The sequence below is a fragment of the Peromyscus maniculatus genome, chromosome 21, assembly GCF_049852395.1.
Source record: "Peromyscus maniculatus bairdii isolate BWxNUB_F1_BW_parent chromosome 21, HU_Pman_BW_mat_3.1, whole genome shotgun sequence".
NCBI lineage: Eukaryota > Metazoa > Chordata > Mammalia > Rodentia > Cricetidae > Peromyscus > Peromyscus maniculatus.
Genome location: NC_134872.1, coordinates 10,514,019 through 10,534,681, shown reverse-complemented (window position 1 = coordinate 10,534,681; position 20,663 = coordinate 10,514,019). Strand labels below are relative to the sequence as shown.

The window sequence follows — 20,663 nt, the reverse complement described above, 5'->3', positions numbered from 1 at the left end:
TAGGTCTTTAAAATGTATCTTCCAAAAAAAAAAAAAAAAATCCAAGGCCTGGGAGGACAGCTCAGCTGGTAAAGTGTTTGCCTTGCAAATGTAAGGGCCTGAACTTGATCCCCAGGGCCCACGTGAGAAGCCAGCCTTAAGGACTGTAGCTGGAACCCCAGTACTCGGAGGCAAAGGACAGGGGGAAGCCTGAGGCTTGATGGACAGTCAGCCTAGCAAATGAGTGAGCTCCAAGTTCAGTAAAAGACTGTCTTAAAAATCTAGGGGGGAGAGCAAAAGAGGAAGACAGCTGACATCAACCTCTGGCTTCCACATGCATGCATACCTGTGTGCACACACATGAAAATTACATACACAATTTAAATCCAGGTTGGGTGGTGGTGGCACACGCCTTTAATCCCAGCACTTGGTAGTTGGAGCCAGGCGGATCTCTGTGAGTTTGAGGCCAGCTTGGCCTACAGAGCAAGGTTCAGAAGAGGCACCAAAACTACACAGAGAAACCCTGTCTCAAAAAAACCAAAAAAAGAAAGAAAGAAAGAAAAGAAAAAAAGAAAAAAATTCAATCCAGGTCCAGACTAAGAGCCTCCTTGAGAAACACGTTCCTTCAACATCACACAAACTCTCTTAGTTACTTTTCAATTGCTGTGATAAAACACCATGACAACTTAGACAGAAAGGTTTATTTGGGGCTCCCAGTTTCAGAGGAGGCAGCAGGCAGGCAGGCAGGGCATTGGAGCAGTAGCTGAGAGCTCACATCCCGATTCACAAACAGGAGGCAGAGAGCGCAATGGGGATGTCACAAAGCTTTTAAAAGCTAAAGCCCACCCCTGGTGACAAACCTTCTCCAACAAGGCCACACCTTCTAATCCTTCCCAAACAGCCACCAACTGGGGACCAAGTTTTCAAATGCTGGAGACTTACAGAGAATGTCTCCTTCAAACCACCACTTTCTATGCAGAGAAAGAGGCCGCTACCTGCTTCAGCCTGTAATTAGTACAACCCAGATTCTGAAGCGCAGGGAAGGGGAGGAAGCCAGACTCACTTCCAAACAGATACAAGGAGTGGCAAACAAATTTTAACAAATCTACAGGAGACTGCTCAATACTTCATAAATATCACCCCTCCTGGCCAACTCTAGAAGCTGGATGGGGGCCCAGTAAAGCATGAAATCCAGCACCAAGTTTACTTGGAGAACAAGGAGAAAGGGGTCCTGTGGCCAGTTCAAGACGTGTAGACAAGGTTTCTGCCAAATCAGTAAGACAGTCTCAGAAACAGAGGGAAAGGGGGTGGGGGGAATTGAGATGGGGTCATGCTATGTACCCCAGGCTAGCCTAAAACTCACCAACCTACTCCTGACTCAAACTCCCAATGTTAGGATTACAGGCATGCACCACCAGACCCGCTTGACAAAAAACCCTCTTCTTTGCATGAAGTGGGCCTTCTCTTTCTCATGGTGCTATGGGAAGCAGACGTCAGAGTCCAAATAGCCACCAAGTGGCCGCTATTTATTCCCATGTAGGAATTTTGAAAACATGTTCTTCCCTCCCCTCCCATGCAAACCCTCATCCTGACTGTCCCAGGAGCTGTACCTGGAGGCTCCTCCCCAGCACACAACCATCTGTTCTTCAGCCAACAGTGGCCCCCGTGGACAGGCCCAAAGAATTACCATGTGACTACCCACGCCCCACCCCAGAACCTCCTTGGTTGAAGGTGTCCAGCCTAGGGATGTGAATTCTAAGAAGGTGGTTTCTGATCCACCTGACTTCAGTCACTGCATTTGACGTGTCGTGGTTCCGTGCTCCCCGTATCGGGAGAGGGCTTCCATGGCTTGATGTACCTGGCCCAACCCAGCCTCACACCAGCGTTTTCCAAGCACAGGCAGCCCCAGGGATTTGAATGTGTGAAGCAAGCATGCTACCACTGAGTTGTACCTTAACCAACCTGTCACCGCGACACCTGGCTACAGACAGTGAACAGGCTCTTTCCCCTCAGCAGTGCAGTGTCCCACCTCTGCACACAGCTGTCCCAGTAACAAGCTGGTTCCCCTCTGCCTATCCTGGCTGTGTGCACACTGGTCAGCTCCAGCACTCTGACACACCCGTGACTTCATGGATACCCTTAGCCATACATCACTCTCCTAAGGAAAGTGTGAAAGGGCATCCTAAGCTCTAGTGTGAGCCTTTTCCCTCAAAGGATGGCCTGCCCCACACGAATATTCTCTCTCCAAGCTCAGGCCTGGGCATCACCTGCTCCTGAGGAATAACGGGCAAGCCGCCTGCTTTCGGTCCCTCGTGGTCAAGCATCTCTCCATGGTTCTCTCTTAGCTTCCATGCCCAGGGAGCCCAGAGAGGTCCTTCAAGGTAGCCAGCTCCCACTTCAGCAGAACGTACTAACCCCGTCAGGAGAGCACGGTCAGACAGGTCTACTTCCTAATTATATGTTTTATGGCCTCTGTCTCCGCACTGCTGACTTCTTTAACTCTCCGGTAACTCCTTACTTAATTAAGTACAACATGTAAACTGGGGACACAGCTTAAGCGAGCAACTCACAAACCGAACACACGGTGCAGCTGGGCTGAGGTCATGAGCTGAGTCTGCTGGTCCACCTGAGGCTCCTTGAGCACCCTGCCTGCAAGGCCACAATCCTGCTGGGCTCTGAGTGAAATCAAGCAGCACACACATACGTCTCTTGCTCCCTTTTCCACATTTAGTGTGTGTGTGTGTGTGTGTGTGTGTGTGTGTGTGTGTGTGTGCGCGTGCGTGTACATGTGCATGTATTACATATGTACCACAGCACGCACATGGAGGCCAGAGGACAACTTGTGGGCATCAGTTCTGTCCTTCCACAGGTGGGTCCTGAGGGTCGAACTCAGGTCCTCAGGCTTGGCAGCAGGCCTCTTTACCTGCTGAGCCCTCTCGCTGGCCCCTCGCTCCTCTTCTTCACAGCTATTGCCTTGACTTGTCCGCCCTGTGAACACGGCTCTCCCTGTAATCCATTCTCGGGCTGCCTGGAACTGCGGGCAGCAGGGTATCTTAGACAGTGTCTTCCCTGCAGGCCCCGAAACACCAGTGAGCACCAGTCTGTCCCTCTCCTCTGTATCACACCCTGGTGCCCCCAGAGCCATCATCACTTAACACAAAGCCTTACGCTGCTGGTTACTGCAACAGTGAAACCACACAGGGGACAGACACTGACTCAGGTCACAGGGCTTGGCCCCGTGTCCTTGGGCAGAGTGTCGTGGTGAGGGACACACATGAGGGAAAGCAGTTCCTCACCTCCTGAAAGACAGGAAGCAGAGACAGAGGGGCACAAGAAAAGCCAGGGAAGACACAGCTCCAAAGACAAGCCTCCAGGGACCTATCTCCTCTAACCAGGTACCACTCCCTACCTGTTACCACCTCCCAACAAATGGATCCATCGAAGGGCTGATCAGTTACATCAGCCCTTAATTCAATCAAGCTGACCGTCAGAATTACCTGTCACCACTATGGTACTGTGACAGCGATCTGACCACTGAGAGGGTCTCTCTGTAACTAACGAGGAGGTACAGCATACAGTGTGGATACACTGAGGTGGAGCAGAATGGTGATTTCAGAACAGTACACAACTTCAAACTGATAACTTTTTTATTTATTGGAGTTTCCATTTAATATCTTGGACCACAGCAACTCACTATAGACGGCTAAAACCATAAAAGCATGCCACATGGGGTGTGTGTGTGTGTATCACAAGCTACTCTTCCATTTTCATTGGAAACAGGAATTGAGAGAGTACTAGACAGCTGACCTTAATAAACAGGTTTTGAACACATTAGCTTGTGTCTACTTAAAGGGAACAGAGTAGGTGCACACCTGGGCTGAAATAGCCTCCCCAGTTTCTGCAAGTCCCAAGGGGGCTGTGCCAGGCACAGTGGCTACACACTAGCACACTCCCTCTGCCCCATGGCACAGCCAACACCCACCCCGGGTGGTTTGGCTACCCCGGAGGGTCCCCAGCCCCGCCCCCGGCTTCATTCCTCTTCTCACAAAGGCGGGCCTTCCGTTTTGCACTTCTTAACGCCATTTCCATTTCTCTGCACTTTTCACTACCACCTCCTCTGTTCTGAGAAGCAGCAAATAGGAACACTGAAAATTAAGCAGCAACGTTTGAATCCACAGCACAGAGGGATTAGGATTACTTCCTGAACTCAGGCACCAGACAAGGATGGCCATCCCTGTCCACTGGGCACCATCCCACGGCCCCGAGCCAGGCAGGAAGGCAGGGAGAGGACTATTAACTGCACAAGGAAGGAACAAAGCCATTGTCAACCCTGATGTCGCGTGTGTGTGTGTGTGTGTGTGTGTGTGTGTGTGTGTGTGTGTGTAACATTACAACTCAACAAACAAACCATGAGGGACAGCTAGGCCATCAGCCATGACAGCGATGCCCAATAGTCAACTGTGTCTCAGTCTAGTACCAGCAAGGGGTGAGTAATGTAAAGAGTGCATTTTTAAGATACTGTTTTCCAGAACAACAAAGATCATAAGGGCACCTGGGACATGGAACATGGCATGGACCATCACAGCATTCACCGAGGGCTACTCTGCAGAGACTCCGGACAGAAGAGTGGAAGGTGGATTTTAAACCTCTACAAGAACATGCAGGGTGCACTGTGCCTCGGCCTATGCACTGCAGCTCTCAAAAGGCAGTGCTAGAAAAGAAAATGATATTCTACTAAATTGAAAAGATCTGCTCCTGAGCTGGGCCTGGTGGCACACGCCTTTAATCCCAGCACTTGGGAAACTGAGGCAGGCAGATCTCTGTGAGTTCTGGGCCTACCTGGTCTACAGAGTGAGTTCCAGGACAGCCAGAGCTACTACACAGGGAAACCCTGTCTCAAAAAACCAAAAATAGCCGGGCAGCGGTGGTGATGAGCACATATGAAGGAGGCAGAGCCAGGCGGATCTCTGTGAGTTCAAGGCCAGCCTGGTCTACAGAGCGAGATTCAGGACAGGGACCAAACTACACAGAGAAATTCTGTCTATAAATAAATAAATAAATAAATAAATAAATAAAAAACAATCTGCTCCTTAGAATGAAATGAAGAAAAAAGATAACCCAAGCAGGAAAGGAATCAGTGAGCCAGGACAATGACAGGCATCCTGAGGACCCAAGAAAGTCCACCACAGAAAACCAGGCAGGAGCAATCTGTAAGCAAAGTCACACCAGCAGACCGCAAAGCAGGAGCAGAAAAGCAAAGAGGAGAGAGCAGGAGCAGCCAAGGAACCACCTAGGAGCGTGTGTGTGTGTGTGTGTGTGTGTGTGTGTGTGTGTGTGTGTGTAGCACGGGAGGTGGGGGGAGCACGGGAGGTGGGGAGGACGGAGTAAACACACAGGGGGAGAAACAGAGGAAGCCCACGGGGGAGGGGGGCAGCACACAGGGGGCAGTGTGGGGAACACATGGGGGAGCACGCTGGGAGCACACAGAGTGAACACACATGGACAAACAGGGGAACACACAAGACAGACACATGGGCAAACGGGGGGAACACACAAGACAGACGCATGGGCAAACAAGGGGGAACACACAAGACAGACACATGGGCAAACGGGGGGAACACACACGACAGACACATGGGCAAACGGGGGGAACACACAAGACAGACACATGGCAAACACAGGGGGACACACAAGACAGACACATGGCAAACAGGGAACACACAAGACAGACACATGGCAAACACAGGGGAACACACAAGACAGACACATGGCAAACACAGGGGAACACACAAGAAGAGACACATGGACAAACACAGGGGAACACACAAGACAGACACATGGGCAAACGGGGAACACACAAGACAGACACATGGGCAAACGGGGGGAACACACAAGACAGACACATGGCAAACACAGGGGAACACACAAGACAGACACATGGCAAACACACAGACACACAAGACAGACACATGGACAAACAGGGAACACACAAGACAGACACATGGCAAACACAGGGGAGCACACAAGACAGACACATGGCAAACAGGGAACACACAAGACAGACACATGGCAAACAGGGAACACACAAGACAGACACATGGGCAAACAGGGGGAACACACAAGACAGACACATGGGCAAACACACAGACACACAAGACAGACACATGGCAAACACTGGGGAACACACAAGACAGACACATGGCAAACAGGGAACACACAAGACAGACACATGGGCAAACAGGGGGAACACACAAGACAGACACATGGGCAAACACACAGACACACAGGAGAAGACATGGGGGAACCCAGGGGAACACACAAGACAGACACATGGCAAACACAGGGGAACACACAAGACAGACACATGGCAAACACAGGGGGACACACAAGACAGACACATGGCAAACACTGGGGAGCACACAAGACAGACACATGGCAAACACACAGACACACAAGACAGACACATGGGCAAACGGGGGGAACACACAAGACAGACACATGGGCAAACGGGGGGAACACACAAGACAGACACATGGCAAACACAGGGGGACACACAAGACAGACACATGGGCAAACACACAGGGGAACACACAAGACAGACGCATGGCAAACACAGGGGAGCACACAAGACAGACACATGGGCAAACACAGGGGAACACACAAGGGGAGACACATGGGCAAACACAGGGGAACACACAAGACAGACACATGGCAAACACAGGGGAACACACAAGACAGACACATGGGCAAACACAGGGGAACACACAAGACAGACACATGGCAAACACAGGGGGAACACACAAGGTGAGACACATGGCAAACACACAGACACACAAGACAGACACATGGGCAAACACAGGGGAACACACAAGGGGAGACACATGGCAAACACAGGGGAGCACACAAGACAGACACATGGCAAACACAGGGGAACACACAAGAGAGACACATGGCAAACACACAGACACACAGGAGAAGACATGGGGGAACCCAGGGGTTACACACGGGGGCCCCTAGGCACAGCCTCCACAGCACTAGCACAGCATTCCACACCATTCTGTCTGCAAAGGTCACCAAGGAGCACCACGTGCCCAAGAACATGTAGTCAGTCTCCAGCTCACTGACCCCTCTGAGGTATTCCGCTGGGTGCTGAGGGCCACACACATATGCACAGGCCATGTGGTAGAGCTGGCTTAGGGGAGGGGACCTAGCTGAGGGCCCTTGTGCAAACAAGCGGTCCTGTCACAAACATCTTTTGGGACCTCCTATCTTTACCTAGACCACAGGCGGCGGCGGCGGGTCACCGATTCTCACCTGACACTCATGTTCTGCTCTCTTCCTCTATCCTCACAGGGAACCCTGTCCTGCTCTCAGAGGGGGGAACGCTCCTTTGGCTTGTGTCTGTGTGGATTCTAGAAGGATCACTCAGCCCATTTCACTGACTCAGCTACTTTGTCTCAAGAAATGAAGAAGGGAAGTCGGAGGCTCCCTGGCGGGTGCCGAGTGTGGACAACAGCAGTGCTGATATGGCACAGCCCACGCTAAAATAGAAACTTGCCCAGCGTCCAGATTTCAGGCTTTTTCTTGGAAGAACAAAGACTAGTAACTTGGGTCCCATGACTGCCCGGCCGGCCACGCTTGACCGAGGTCAGCAGCTGGTAGCCAGGTGAGCCAGGCCACATTCCACAGAGCCCCACCCCTCACATCCCCCACACACCTCGCTTCCCTTTGCTGCCTGACGCTTGTTGGGATCTGTCCTTAAAAATCTCCATCCATAACCTTGCTCATCACAGAGGAACACTCAAGAGCTGACAGTTCACCATCACATAGACCATGACGCAGCTGGGGGACTCCAGGAAAACAGGAGTAGACATCAAATGGTGGCTACAGGGCTACTTCCTAACCAGCGCCTAGAACCCGGGTTGTGGTCCCCCAGCCACTGATGGAGAGAGCGGCGACCGCCCTCTGCGGGGAGGGTGCCTGTCTGCTCTGACCCCACCTCGGTCCAGAACTGCAGTCTTTCTCTGTACGGGCACTTTCTCCCCTAACGCCAGCTTCCTGCCGGTTACTGACAGAGCACACAGAGCTTCAGGGCCGCATGCCTCATCGTCTTGTGCGTGCTCCCAAAACCCCACAGGGCTGCTCACCAAACTCCAAGGCCGCCTGCATCACACACTAAGTGGGGACGGCTTCTGCTGGGCCCTGATTTGTTTTCTTTTTTTCTTTCATTTTTTTCCTTTTCTGAGTATCTAAAGTTACCATCATTCAGGAGGCAAAAGCAAGCAGATATCTCTGTGATTTCAAAGCCAGCCTGGTCTACACAGTAAATTCCAAGACAGCCAGGGCTGTGTTAAGATACCCTGTCTCAAAAAAAAGTTACTAAACTTAAGGCTGGAGCGATAGCTCAGCACTGGCTGCTCTTCCAGAGAACCTGGGTTCAGTTCCCAGGAACCACATGGCAGCTCCCCACTACTGTCCTTCCTCCAGTTCCAGTGGATCCTATGCCCTCTTCTGACCTCTTTGGGCACCGGGCATTCATATGGCGCACAGACATGTATGCCAGCAAACACTCGAAATGCATTGGTACTACACTTCGGTGCTGGAGATATGGCTTGCTGTCAGAATATTTGCCTAGCATGCACGCACAAGACAATGGGACATGCGACCCTTCTGCTCCAGCATGTCCCACCCCTCACCCCCCACCCCCACCCCCAGAAATGCCCAAACTAAAAAAAACAAGTTGTTAAGCTTTAAACTTCCTCTCTGCCACTCAGGTTTCTCTGTCATCTGTGGTGACAGGTGAGGCTACATGGCCAGGGAGCTTACAGGGCGGTAGGAACCCACTGCACTCAGCAGGCAGCTAGGAGGGGCACACGGACCTGTGTGGCATGGGCCTTCTGTGCATCCTCTGCATGGGGCTGGCTGAGCCTTCCTCGGGGCTGCGATTCTTCCTTCTTAGGTCTGCCTCCTTCCAGCCCCGTCCACAGACCTGCCTGAGGGCTCAGCCCAACGCTGCCACCCACAGCATTTTTCCCAGGAGACCTCTTGTACTTTGAACTTCACCGTGGCACCTGTTTCCCGTGTAACTCTATCTGACGTGGTCTTCACCTCATGGCCTGACTTCCGCCTTACGCTGGCAAAAATCTCAGCTGCTTTATCACGTTTTGTGAGGTACCTGGACTGCTTCTTTTCTGGGTCTCTCTAATAAAAAAGCATACTGGTTCACTCAATCAATCGCTCCAATTACACTGGGACAGTGATCTAAATCAGGAATCAATCAATAGCTGGGTCATTAACACACATGCTGTGTGTTAAGCGTCACACACGCCTTTCACACCAAGGCAGAAGAAAAACCCAGTGAGCAACTTTCTTCCCAGCTCAACGGCACTCCTAGCAAGCCCTCTACAGCAAGAATAGCCTCTACAAGGGGGCTGAGTCTTAACACAAACGTGCATGTAAAGCTAGTCATTTATTTTGTTTTAGAAATGTGAATTTTCACATATCGGATGTTCTGAGCATCACATGGTCTGGCGGAGAGAACACCTGTAGATTCAATGGTACCCGTGTTTGAAATCTAGACCTGCCAAGCCAAGCTGCCTGCCCACGGATGCCCACGCATTCTCTTCATCCATGTTATAGAGAGACACTCCTCTCTTCAGTGCTGCTTTGAGAATTAAGCTAGAAGTATGTAAAACAGGCATGTGGCTGCATTCTCTCCTGCAAAGAGAGAAGCAAAGTTTAACATAAAGTGGGGGCGGGGGCTGCTTGGTGGACGTCACGCAGCACGAGGAGCCCGGAGCAGCTCAGTGCAGCAGCTCAGACCCGTAATCCTGGCTCTGGGAGGGAAACAGGCCAGCACCTGGTGCTTGGTGGCCGGCCGGCCGGCCACGCCAAATCAGTGAGTCTCAGGTGCAGGGAGAGACCTTGTCTGGAAAAACAAGGGAGCTGAGGCTAGAGAGGAGCTGGGCAGTTAGAGTGCTGAACTGCTCTTGCGGAGGACCCAAGTTCAGTTCCCAGCAGCCCCGGGTGACTCACAACCACCTGTAACTCCAGCTCCAGGGGAGAGGTCTGACAACCTCTTCTGGCTTCCCTGGGTACCTGAACATGTCACACACACACACACACACACACACACACACACACACACACACACACACGAAGGAGGGAAAGAGAGGGAGGGGAAGAGAAAGGGAGGGGGAAAATAAAAATAAATCTTAATAAATAAGGTAGGGGCTGGAGAGGTGGTTGAGTGGTTAAGAACAAACACTAGCTGCTTGTCTAGAGGTCCCTGGTTCGATTCCCAGCACCCACATGGTGGCTCACAGCCATCTAGAATTCAGTCTCAGGGGATCCGGCACCCTCTTCTGGCCTCCTCCAACATCAGGACAAGGATGCAGTGCCATTATGTACATGCAGGCAAAACACTCATCCACATAAAATAAAAATAAATAAATCTTTCTAAAATAAACAATAAAGTAGAGAGCAATCGAGGAAGATAACCCATGCTGACCTCTGAACTCCACCCACGTGCATGGCCACACACAGGCACACATACACACTAAATAAATAAATAAAAGTTGTTTTGAAGTTGGGGCAAATGTGATATCAGCATATACTTATTGAATGTTCCTGTCAGCAAATTACCAGAGGAAGAGCACCCCTGGCCAGCCAGCAGTGAGAGGGAGAGGGAGATGGAGAGCCAAAGCCAGGGATCCGGGTTGGGGAGAGGCTGTGCCCTGCAGCAGCCTACCCCCACTGTTCTAGCCACTACCACTGTCATTTATTATGGCTCTCGCCCCACCTTCCCAAAAGGAGCAGAGACACTTCCCATTAATGATGCATGGCTCCCGGGTCACAGCGGGACAGGCCTTGGGGCCGCTGGCACCTCATTCCCATTTAAAAGGACCTAGCCTCAGCTTTTAGTCCTAAGTGACACGAAGCACTCCGGCCAGGAGGGAGGCTTCTGCCTGTCGTATCCTGAAAGACTGCCCTCCACTCACACCGACATCTAGAACATACGCTGCCTATGTCCCTGCCATCCACACGTGAGAGCGAAGCGGCGTTGGGCACAGCACTCACCTACTCCAGTCACAGACACAGCAAGAACCATAGGCCCAGTCAGCCGGCCTCCCCGACCCTTACAACTAAGCACAGATGTGCCCAGGCGACAAGCACGCACTCCTGGACTTTGCCTGACAAACAAAATCAGAACATGTCGGACTCCAAACAAAGCGGCAAGACTGTTCAAAGAGGAACCACTATTGCATTTGCCTGAAACAAAGCCTCGTGAGGTTAAGAAGCTCAAATTAAGACTGCAGTTACTATGAGATTGTTCTAGGTAGTATGAGGCCCTGTTCAGTTGCTCACGTTACAACTTGGAAAATTTTATTTAAGATCCCAATGTTCTTCAGTTGGCTCCAGAAAAATCCCCGTGGAGTCCCAGAGCAAAAGTTTTACGAAACTCACCACCACCCTCCAGCAGCAGAAACTTCTCAATGAGAAGACTAAGCAGCTATGGAGTTCAGGTCAGACAAGCCAACAAGAAGCTGCTGGCCAAATGTGGCCAGTCAGGCCCAGAGACAAGCTGTTCAAACCTCACCAGCCACAGCATGTGGTGGGGGGAAATCACAGAGGTGTCCACAAGGCCAGAACAGGGAGAAGCATGTGAGAGAAGAAAGACTAGTGTGGGATGAGGGAGAGGAGTGTGGGGGAAGCGGGCGTCGCTTTGGCAAGAGAGGAAGTCGGGGATGCCAAGGGTCCACTGCTGGACCTGAAAAGTTATGATACTGGGTCACACTGCAGGACCTAAGCGAAGCCACAAGTCAGAGAAGGGACAAACAGGCAGTCAGTACCAGCTCCATCTTGGGAGGGGTAAATGGAACTGGGCCAGTTAACCAGAGTCAACTTGTCAGGGGTGCGATTGGAACACTGATGCCATCTGACCCCTAAAGCAATGACAAATTTCCATCTCTGCGTTTCCCCAACTATAAAAGGACCTTATTAGGCCCTACCTACCTCCAACTGAGCCAGAGACAAGTTTACAGACTTTCACTACCCTGCCAGGTCTGAGAAAATGGGAGTCCCCTTGCTCTTAATTTAAATTCTGGCTGTGGCGATTTCTGACATAATCCAGGGCAAGTGGCGAGCCCTGCTCCTCAGACCCCAGTGTGGCTCAGAGTCTGCCAGCCCAGGGTGGGACCTACCAGCTCCAGAAGGGAAGCGAACAAGGACTGCTGAGGTGGACGCTCTTTTCTAACTTCCAAAGATCTGTTACTTTCTGCTCAGTTTCCCCAGCCCTCTGTAGCAGATACTGACCTTCCCAGGTGCAGGGCTAAGGTGGGACAGAGCCCTCCCTTCAACTCCAGCCCCCCTCTGTGTTCCTTCCCTAGGAGACACTGTTTAACCCATTTCCCATCCATCCCAGAGGCAACTTCCAAGACCCAGACCTTCTGCCTTAGCACTGTATAGATTAACCTAGGTGGGGCCACACACAAGGCCTCCCGAAGGTCCATGCTGAGCTAGGTCAGCCACTCAGCTGACATCCACCTGCTGAGCATAGCCACTCCACGGAGCACACGCCACCAAGACCAAAGAGAGGCTGGGAATGTCATCCCATGTAACTGCTCTTGGAAACAATGTAATCACAGAGCACAGGGTGTGATACTAGAAATCAGCTTTATAGACTAACTCCCAAAGTGGGAAGGGATCAAGTGAGACCAAGTGCACAGCCCACCGAGACCTCTTTGAAGGGGCACAGTCCATTTCCCAAATGCCATCACAGCAGAAAGGGCTGCTCCCACTCAGCTCCAACAGACACAAACCCAGCATCCTCAACCAGCACTCTATGTCCAATCCCAGAATCAGAGATCTCGGCTCTGGACGAGTCATTCCAGTTTGTCTCAAATCCAAGTAGCCTCCTAGTTTCCCAGGGAAAAGAGCCCAGCCTCTTAAGTATTCTCTCAGACAGACAAGACTTTCCACACGGCTTTAAAAGTTAGGTCTGGAAGGCCATTTCTAAAACCATTTCCCTTGCCACTAAAGTTCTTTCAAAGTTAAAAAGGAAACCTGCATATATTGCACATAAGTGCTCACAACCCTCCTGTCATAGGTACCTGGGATCAACTGCTCCAGGGCTCCTGGTGGCCCACCGTGGACAGGTGTTTTCCTCCAGAGGCTCTGGTTACTGAATGACCCCAGCGCCTCAGTGAAACGTGGAAATTCACAGTCGGCCTTTGGTCTCAACGCCAAAGTCAAAGCAAGCCCTCGCACCTTCCTGCAGGGCGTCCCACCTGCAGCCCTCCCTCTGTGTTGAGCAAGCAAAAAGTGAAACTAGCCCACAGGGCCCCCTGAAATCAAGCTTGGGGTTCCCTAGTCCGAGGAGCCAGGAGCACAGCAAGGTCCCCAAGAGAGGGGGCCGGAGGCCGCCCAGGCCCTCTCCCCGGGCCCCGCACCCCCATCTCTCCCGATCGTCCCTCCCCAGGCCGCCGCGCACCCCGCACAGCACCGGCGAGCCCGGCAGGCCGCACAGGGGCCGGGCGGACCCGGAGCCTCCAGCGCCGCGCTCCCAGGCCGCGCGCCCCGCGGAGCGCAGCCGGCCACTGCGGCGGGGCCCGGCGACCGCGGGCGGGGGCGACCTCGGGCGGCTCGGCGGGGCGCGGCGCGGCTCACCTGCACTCCACCTGCTGGTCGCGATCCTCGCGTCGGCGCGTGCGGCCGCTGCGCTCGGCCTGGGCCCGGCCCGGCCCTGCGTCGGGCCTCAGCGAGTGCGGCGCCCGCCGCCCCGGGCCCCCATCGCCGCCCTCCGCCTCGGCGCCGCCGCCACTTCCTGTGCGCGGCGATCCCACAGTTCCGCCGGCGCGGGACGGCGGGCGCGGGGACGCGGGGACACGCGCGGACGGACGCGCGGGGGAGGAGTCGGGCCCGCGGCGCAGCGGCGGGCGCCGTGGCCAACGGACAGCGGGCGGGGGAGGGGACGTGAGGGGCGCCCCGCGGGACCAGCCTTGACCCTCCCAGGGCGCCGGGGTGTTTCTGGGCCCAGCTTGGACCCCGTTTCAGCCCCCTGGAGTCCTTCTGGGGTACGCGGTGGTACTGGGCCCAATGTGGACCCCCCTTACCCCCCAGAAGTTCTTCGGGGTGTTCCTGGGCCAAACCTGGACCCCCGTTGGTTCTCTGGAGTCTTCCTGGGGTGCCCCATCCCTAAGTAACCGGGGTGTTCCTGGGCCCAGCCTGGAATTCAGCCCCCTAGAATCCTCCTGAGCCCCAGCCTAGACCCCCTTCCAAGCTCCCCAGGTCCCCTTGAGCCTCGGGATGTTTTGATGACTCAGGCTAGACCACCTCCCCTCTGGGTTCTCCTGGGGCGCTCGGATATTTCTGGGTCTCCGCCAATTCCTTGGACTCAACTCCCAGCAACCGCCCCCCACCCCGCCCCTGGGTCAGGATCCCGGCCAGGAATCCTGGGGGACTGTCCTCAGTGTCTGTTGCGGATCGCTTTTCACCCGGTGCTGTGCCGTTTGACTTATTTATAGTTGGCAACTGGCTGGCAACATTGTATCTACATCCGACTCAGGAGGAAGCCTCTGTCAACCTAGCCCAGGGTCTTCCTAGGGGCGGCCTTGTGTACCCCCTTTCCCAAGAAGCCCGTCGATGACCACAGATCCCCTCCTGGCCGTAGTGAGTCATCTGAGCTGAGGACCAACAGCCACCTGAACCTCCCTGCCCCCACCGAGCAGGTGGCTGATCCTAAAACAGGCCAGGAAGGACTGCGCAGGCTCAGGTGCTGCATCAGGACAGGGCCATCTGCACACCACTTGAAATCAGTGTGGTCTGGTGCCTGCTCAGGCTCTTGGATCCAAGCCCTACTTTTTTGAGTTCACTTGAAAACAACTTAGGTCCTAGGACACTCTACAGGCACCACTGCCTGCATTTAAAAGCCTCTGTTCTGGGGCAAGATCACCAGTCACAGAGAGAGGCAAGACTGTGTCTTCCCATAACGCCAGAACAGATTGAGTAACAAATCCGCAAGTCTCTTCAATTGCAATATCTGCTGTGACCAAGCCGATTCTTTCACCCCACCCAACCCAATCTTCATAACTCACTGTAATAACTCATCACACCACACCACCCGATGGATACCTTTCACAGAATGGCTTCAGAAGGGCTGAGGAGTCTGCATGACTCAGCCGCATTGTCTGGAAAGCAGAGGCTGAGCTGCCAGAGATAGGAGAGAAAAAGGGAAAGAAAAAAAGAAAAATGGGGAGGGAGGAGAGCCTCTCACCCAGAGTGAGGTTGAAATCTCCCAGCCGAAAGCCGAATTCCAACAGACTTTGCAGTGCAGATTGCCAAGACTCCTTTTTAATATTTCAAATAAGGGTGTTAAAATGACACTTGAGGCTGGAGCATGTTTGACCTTTGAATGACGTTGAGTAACCCCACCGGTAACCTATAACTTAGTGAATTTCACAACTGAGATCTTGTTTACAGTCAACACTCATGTCTCACTCCCCTCTGCCCTAGCTCAGTAAGGAATTCTTTTACCCTTTTGGCCTGTGTTTTGATCTTACTGGCCCGCCATCCTGCCTGGCCCTCCTCAGGAACTGCCCCCTGGTCTCATTAAGAGGAGGGAAAAAACCCAGTGGTGGTGGTGCGTGCCTTTAGTCCCAGCACTCGGGAGGTAGAGACAAGCAGATCTCTGTGAGTTCAAGGCCAGCCTGGTCTACAGAGTGAGTTCCAGGACAGCCTAGGAAGGCTACACCAAGAAACTTGTCTTGAAAAACAAAACAAAACAAAACAAAAGGGGGGGTGGTCCCTAGAAAGTCTTTAAATGAGTCAAGCACCAAGGTGGTCCAGGCCTTCAAGCCCAGCACCCAAAAGGATGAAACAGGAGGATTCCTGCAAGTTTGAGATCTCTGGACCACAGAGTGAGAACCAATTAAAAAGAAAAAAAGAAACACCTTCAAATAATATAAGGTGGGAAGACATTGTCAAAATCATACCTGTGACTCTTTCTAATACACAAATCTCTCCAGGCTAGTGTCACATGCCTTTAACCCCACCAGCACTTGGGAGGCTGAAGCAGGTGGGTCTCTGTGAGTTCGAGGCCAGCCTGGTCTACAAAGTGAGTTCCAAGACAGCCAGAGCTACATAGTGAGACCCTCTATTGGAAACAAACAAACAGAAAAAGACAAAAAAAAAAAGACACAAGTCTCTCTTGTGAAACCTCTGTCCACACTTGGGGATGTACTTTCCTAAGCGTCTCTCCCGCCTAACATCTATGCTTAAATTTGTGTTAAAAGCTCTCCTAAAAAAAAAAAACTTTTACTTTGCTTCAGATTGGCTCATCCTGAAATTCTTTTCTGCACTGAAGTCAAGGACACGGCTTCAGAACCGTGTCTCCAGCTCCCACTGGAGGAGTCACCGACAGCACAGCGGAAGGGACACGTGACGTTTTGCACACAGCTCTCTGTTGTAAGGTGGCAGGCAGTTCCTAGCATCAGTGTGAAGTGGGACATGTCCGAGGCAGGAAAGAAGAGGTTACAGCCGAGGGACAGATGGAATTCTTCATTGTGGTAACTCCCGTGGCCTAGGCTCATGATGAGTGACCTGACATGATAACCAGTGTCCCTCTTTGGTCTGTCTTAGGTGTCCCTTCTTTACAGCCCAGGTGAGGGGGTCACATCTGGATAAGCTCATGTGTCTGGCATTTCTGGTAAGCTGGTAAAGTCAGAGACTTTTTTTTTTCTTTTCTGGAGCTGAGGACCAAACCCAGGGCCTTGTGCTTGCTAGGCAAGCACTCTACCACTGAGCTAAATCCCCAACCCCCAGAGACATAATTTATTGGCACAAATCAATTACTTTTCAGTTTGTGCCTCCTGGTGTGCTGGCAAATGGTGGTCACTTACATGAACAAGATGTAGAGACATCCCCTCTTGGCAACTGAACTCAAAACGGAGGGACTCAGATCAGCAGTGTCACTTTATGAAATGGAGGAACTCGGGTCACCTCTAAGCCAGGGACTGCAAAGTGTCTTCAGCTGAGAACCACTGGCCCCTTCCCCTCAGCTATCAACTATCACTTTCAAAACTCCTGTTTTATGGGGAAGTTTAGCAGGAGTGTGGATCCCGACATAAAGATATAGAAATCATACACTCTCAACCTACCTACCTACCGAAGGGATGAGTCCCAGGGAAATCTGGCAGGCCTAGACTGGGCAGGAATCCCACAAATGCAATTACTTTCTCTTTCAAAATAGGGGCTATGTTTGACCCCCACTTTCCTATGCTTGGACTTGAATAAAAACTGGAAACAGTCTTGGGCCCAGGCACCCTTCCCCTAGGAAAGGAGGGTCGGGCATCCCTCCTCACAGTTAGGTTTATATGTGGTCTGGCCTTTGTCTAGTGAGTGTCTTATAAATTGTAAGATTTATAAATTGTAAGATGGAGACTGAAGAGGCTCAGCAGGTAAAAGCTCTTGCTGTACAAGCCCGAGGACCTGAGTTCAAATCCTGGAACCCAACTCTACACATTCACCATGACATGAGCCCCACATACCAAAAATAATACAAATGTGTAAAAATGGTCAATTGTAAGGTGGCCGCAGACAAAACAGGAGGGGCTCGGCTGTGTGTCTTCCCACTACTGTGTTTCAACAAACTAAGTCCATTTTCTTTTTATCATTTTTTTTCTTTGTTTTTCATTTTCATGTGTGTGTGGGGGGGTTATGTGTGGTGTGCATGTATGTGTTGTTTGCATGCGAGTGGGCTTGCATGTGGACGGGTACATTTGTGTACACATGCGTATGGGAGTCCCAAGGTTGGTGTCAGGGATCATCTATTCCTCTGCCACCTTGTTAACTGAGGCAGGATCTCACAGTCAAACCCAGAGCTCACAAATATGGCTAGTCTTACTAGCCAGTGTGATACCTCAGTAAAACCCCCCACTCTATCCCCTACAGACAAAGAGAAGCTTAAACCAGGATTCCTAAGTGTAGATAAGAACTTAGACCCCCTTTTCCCCAGGTGGCTGTATCTGCTACAGGGACTTTGGAAAACACAGTCAGGATATTCAACCAAAAGACTAAAAAGGGAGGCGGGTTAAAATAAATTATATGGTCTGTGCCTTTCAGAACTAGCCTCACAAAGAAAGGGGAGCACTCCTTCCAACCTCCCTGCTGTGAGTGAGAGATTTGGAAGAGCCTCCCTGGAGGCTTGTAAACTTAGAAAATACCTTACTTTTGCATTCTGTACCTAAAGTCTCCAGTGGTGGCTTTGGGGACGTGATCTAGGCACAACAAGACCTTCACTCTATTGTCTCAAAAAGAGGGCCTTAGACAAAGATATCTCAATATAGATAGACCCAGGCCAGTTTCAAGTCCCCAGAAATGATGGCACCAGCCCCAGGAACTCAAAAGAACAGAGTCAGGATGTCTGATGGTAACCAATTAACCACGAGATGCCCCTCTCCAGAGATAACATGACCAGACCCCGGAGATGAGTTGTAAAACTCCTGACAGGGCAAACAGATAAGCTAGAATAAGATAAAGTCCAGGCCCAGGAAAAACTGGACCAATCAAGGATGGACCCGTACTAACCCCCTCCCCTCTAAGAAATTTTATGGGTTTTGCCTATAAAAACTAACTTCCCCAAGAAAGAGTAACTCTTCTCTGCCTCACTTCAGATGGCTTGAGATGAGTTCCCTGTCATGACTTGTAACAGATAAACCTTGCTTTTGCATTCTGGTATGCTCATCCTTGGTGGTCTCTCTGGGGGTTACAATCGGGGCACAACAGCCAGCTTGTTCTGGGGCTCCAAGGTTGGAATCACAGGTGAACTGCCATGGCTATCTGGCATTCTACATGGGATCTGACCTTGGGTCCTCACCCTCTTGCAGCAAGTAATTAACCCACTGAGCCATCTCCCTAGTCCATTTCTTCTTTACATTTTGTATTATTTACTTTCTGTGTGTGTGTGTGTGTGTGTGTGTGTGTGTGCGCGCGCGCACGCGCGCGCCGCATACATGTCAGGGAACAATTTGGAGGAGTTAGTTCTCTCCTTCTACCATGTGGGGCCTGAGAATTAAACTCATATCCTCAGCATAGGCCACGGGTGCCTTTACCACTGAGCCATCTCTCTTGGCCCCCAATTTCTTTTAAAATACAGGGAACAGGGCTAGAGCGATGGTTCTACAGTTAAGAACATTTAAAGATCTTTCAGACCATGGGAGTTCAGTTCCCAGCACCCCCCCCTCAGGGGGCTCACAACCACCTGTACCTCCAGTTCCAGGGGAGGACACCCCATAGCTTCTTCGGGCACCTTGCATGAATGCTGACACACATACACATAAATATAATCAAATCTTTAAAAAAAAAAAAAAAAACAACCAAAAAAAAAAAAAAAAAAAAAACACACAGGGAAGCAATGTGGTAAGTAGATTTAAGGAATCCAAGTACCCAGTAACTTTTGTGAGCCAACCGTGAGGCAAGCCTGTGGCTGATGAATCCTCAGAGTGGATGGGATGGATATTTCTTGGACCTCATCCTTAGGTGCCAGTTGCTCCATATACATGTTGATGAACTGGTGATGGAGGGGAGGGTGTCGGTTTTACTTGCATGGAGCTCTAATTGTTTAGGGTTTTGTTTTGGCTTGGTTTTGGTTGGTTGGTTGGTTGGTTGGTTGGTTGGTTGGTTGGGTTTTTTTCCAAGACAGTTTCTCTGTGTAGCCCTGGCTGTCCTGCAACTCACTCTGTAGACCAGGCTGGCCTCGAACTCAGAGATCTCCCTGCCACTGCCTGGCTCACTAATGATTTAGTTTTATGATCTGCAGAGTTCCTTGTAACCTTGCCATGTGGACCTTGTTTTGATTTGTGGTCTTGGTGGCAATTTGTAAAGAGGACATGTTTGAAATACGTGTCACTTTGAAAGCTCAGTCCGGCTACTTCCTGCATGGTTGTTTCATTAGTGTACTGGCTAGTTTTATGTCAACTTGACACAAGCTAGAGTCATCTGAAAGGAGGGAACCTCGACTGAGAAAATGCCTCCATAAGATCCAGATGTAGGGCATTTTCTTAACTAGTGATTGATGGGGGAAGGCCCAGCCCACCGTGGGTGGTGCCATCCCTGGGCTGGTGGTCCTGGGTTCTATAAGAAAGCAGGCTGAGCAAGCCATGAGGAGCAAGCCAGTAAATAGCTCCCCTCCATGACCTCTGCATCAGCTCCTGCCTCCAGGTTCCAGCCCTGTTTGAGTTCCTGCCCTGACTTCCTTCAGTGATCAACAGTGATATGGAAGTGTAAGCCAAAAAACCCCTTTCCTCCCCAACTTGCTTTTTGGTCCCAGCAATAGAAACCCTAACTAAGACAACTAAGGAACTTGAGCTCTGATTTTCTTGCTGTGGTGGCAGAGGGCTTTTTCTGGTGTCCTGGCGTGGCTTCCTCTTTAGGTCTGGGTGTAAACTTCACCTCCACGTGCTGGGAGTGAAAGCCATTTAGATTCATCATGAGTCACTTAGCAGCGTGAGCTGCTCTGGGATGAATTATCCTCACAACCCAGCCGGAACTTCCCCCGAGGCCCTACAAACCACAGTGCAGATTGAAAGGGTTCAACTCTCCGACTTTCACAACTGAATTTAGGTTTCAGTTCTCTGAGAAGGGCAAACAGGTGTCTTTTCCAACAAAGGGCCATTTATCCACAAGGC

The 20,663-nt window shown here is 51.5% G+C and overlaps 1 protein-coding gene across 4 annotated transcripts in view; it reads right to left on the bottom strand.

Moving 5' to 3' along the window:
* The window catches only part of Agpat3 (1-acylglycerol-3-phosphate O-acyltransferase 3), an 85,725-nt gene extending 71,998 nt beyond the window's left edge, over positions 1–13,727 (bottom strand). The window contains exon 1 of one of the 4 annotated variants that reach the window (XM_076558505.1): positions 13,648–13,727. The gene's annotated coding sequence lies outside the window, so the exon portion shown is untranslated. Of the gene's footprint in view, positions 1–8,858; positions 8,990–11,058; positions 11,128–13,091; positions 13,224–13,647 lie in introns of those variants that run through there. The other 3 variants (XM_006989449.4, XM_042266083.2, XM_042266084.2) reach the window with 3 other exon arrangements.
* Between the last annotated feature and the right edge of the window lie 6,936 nt (positions 13,728–20,663).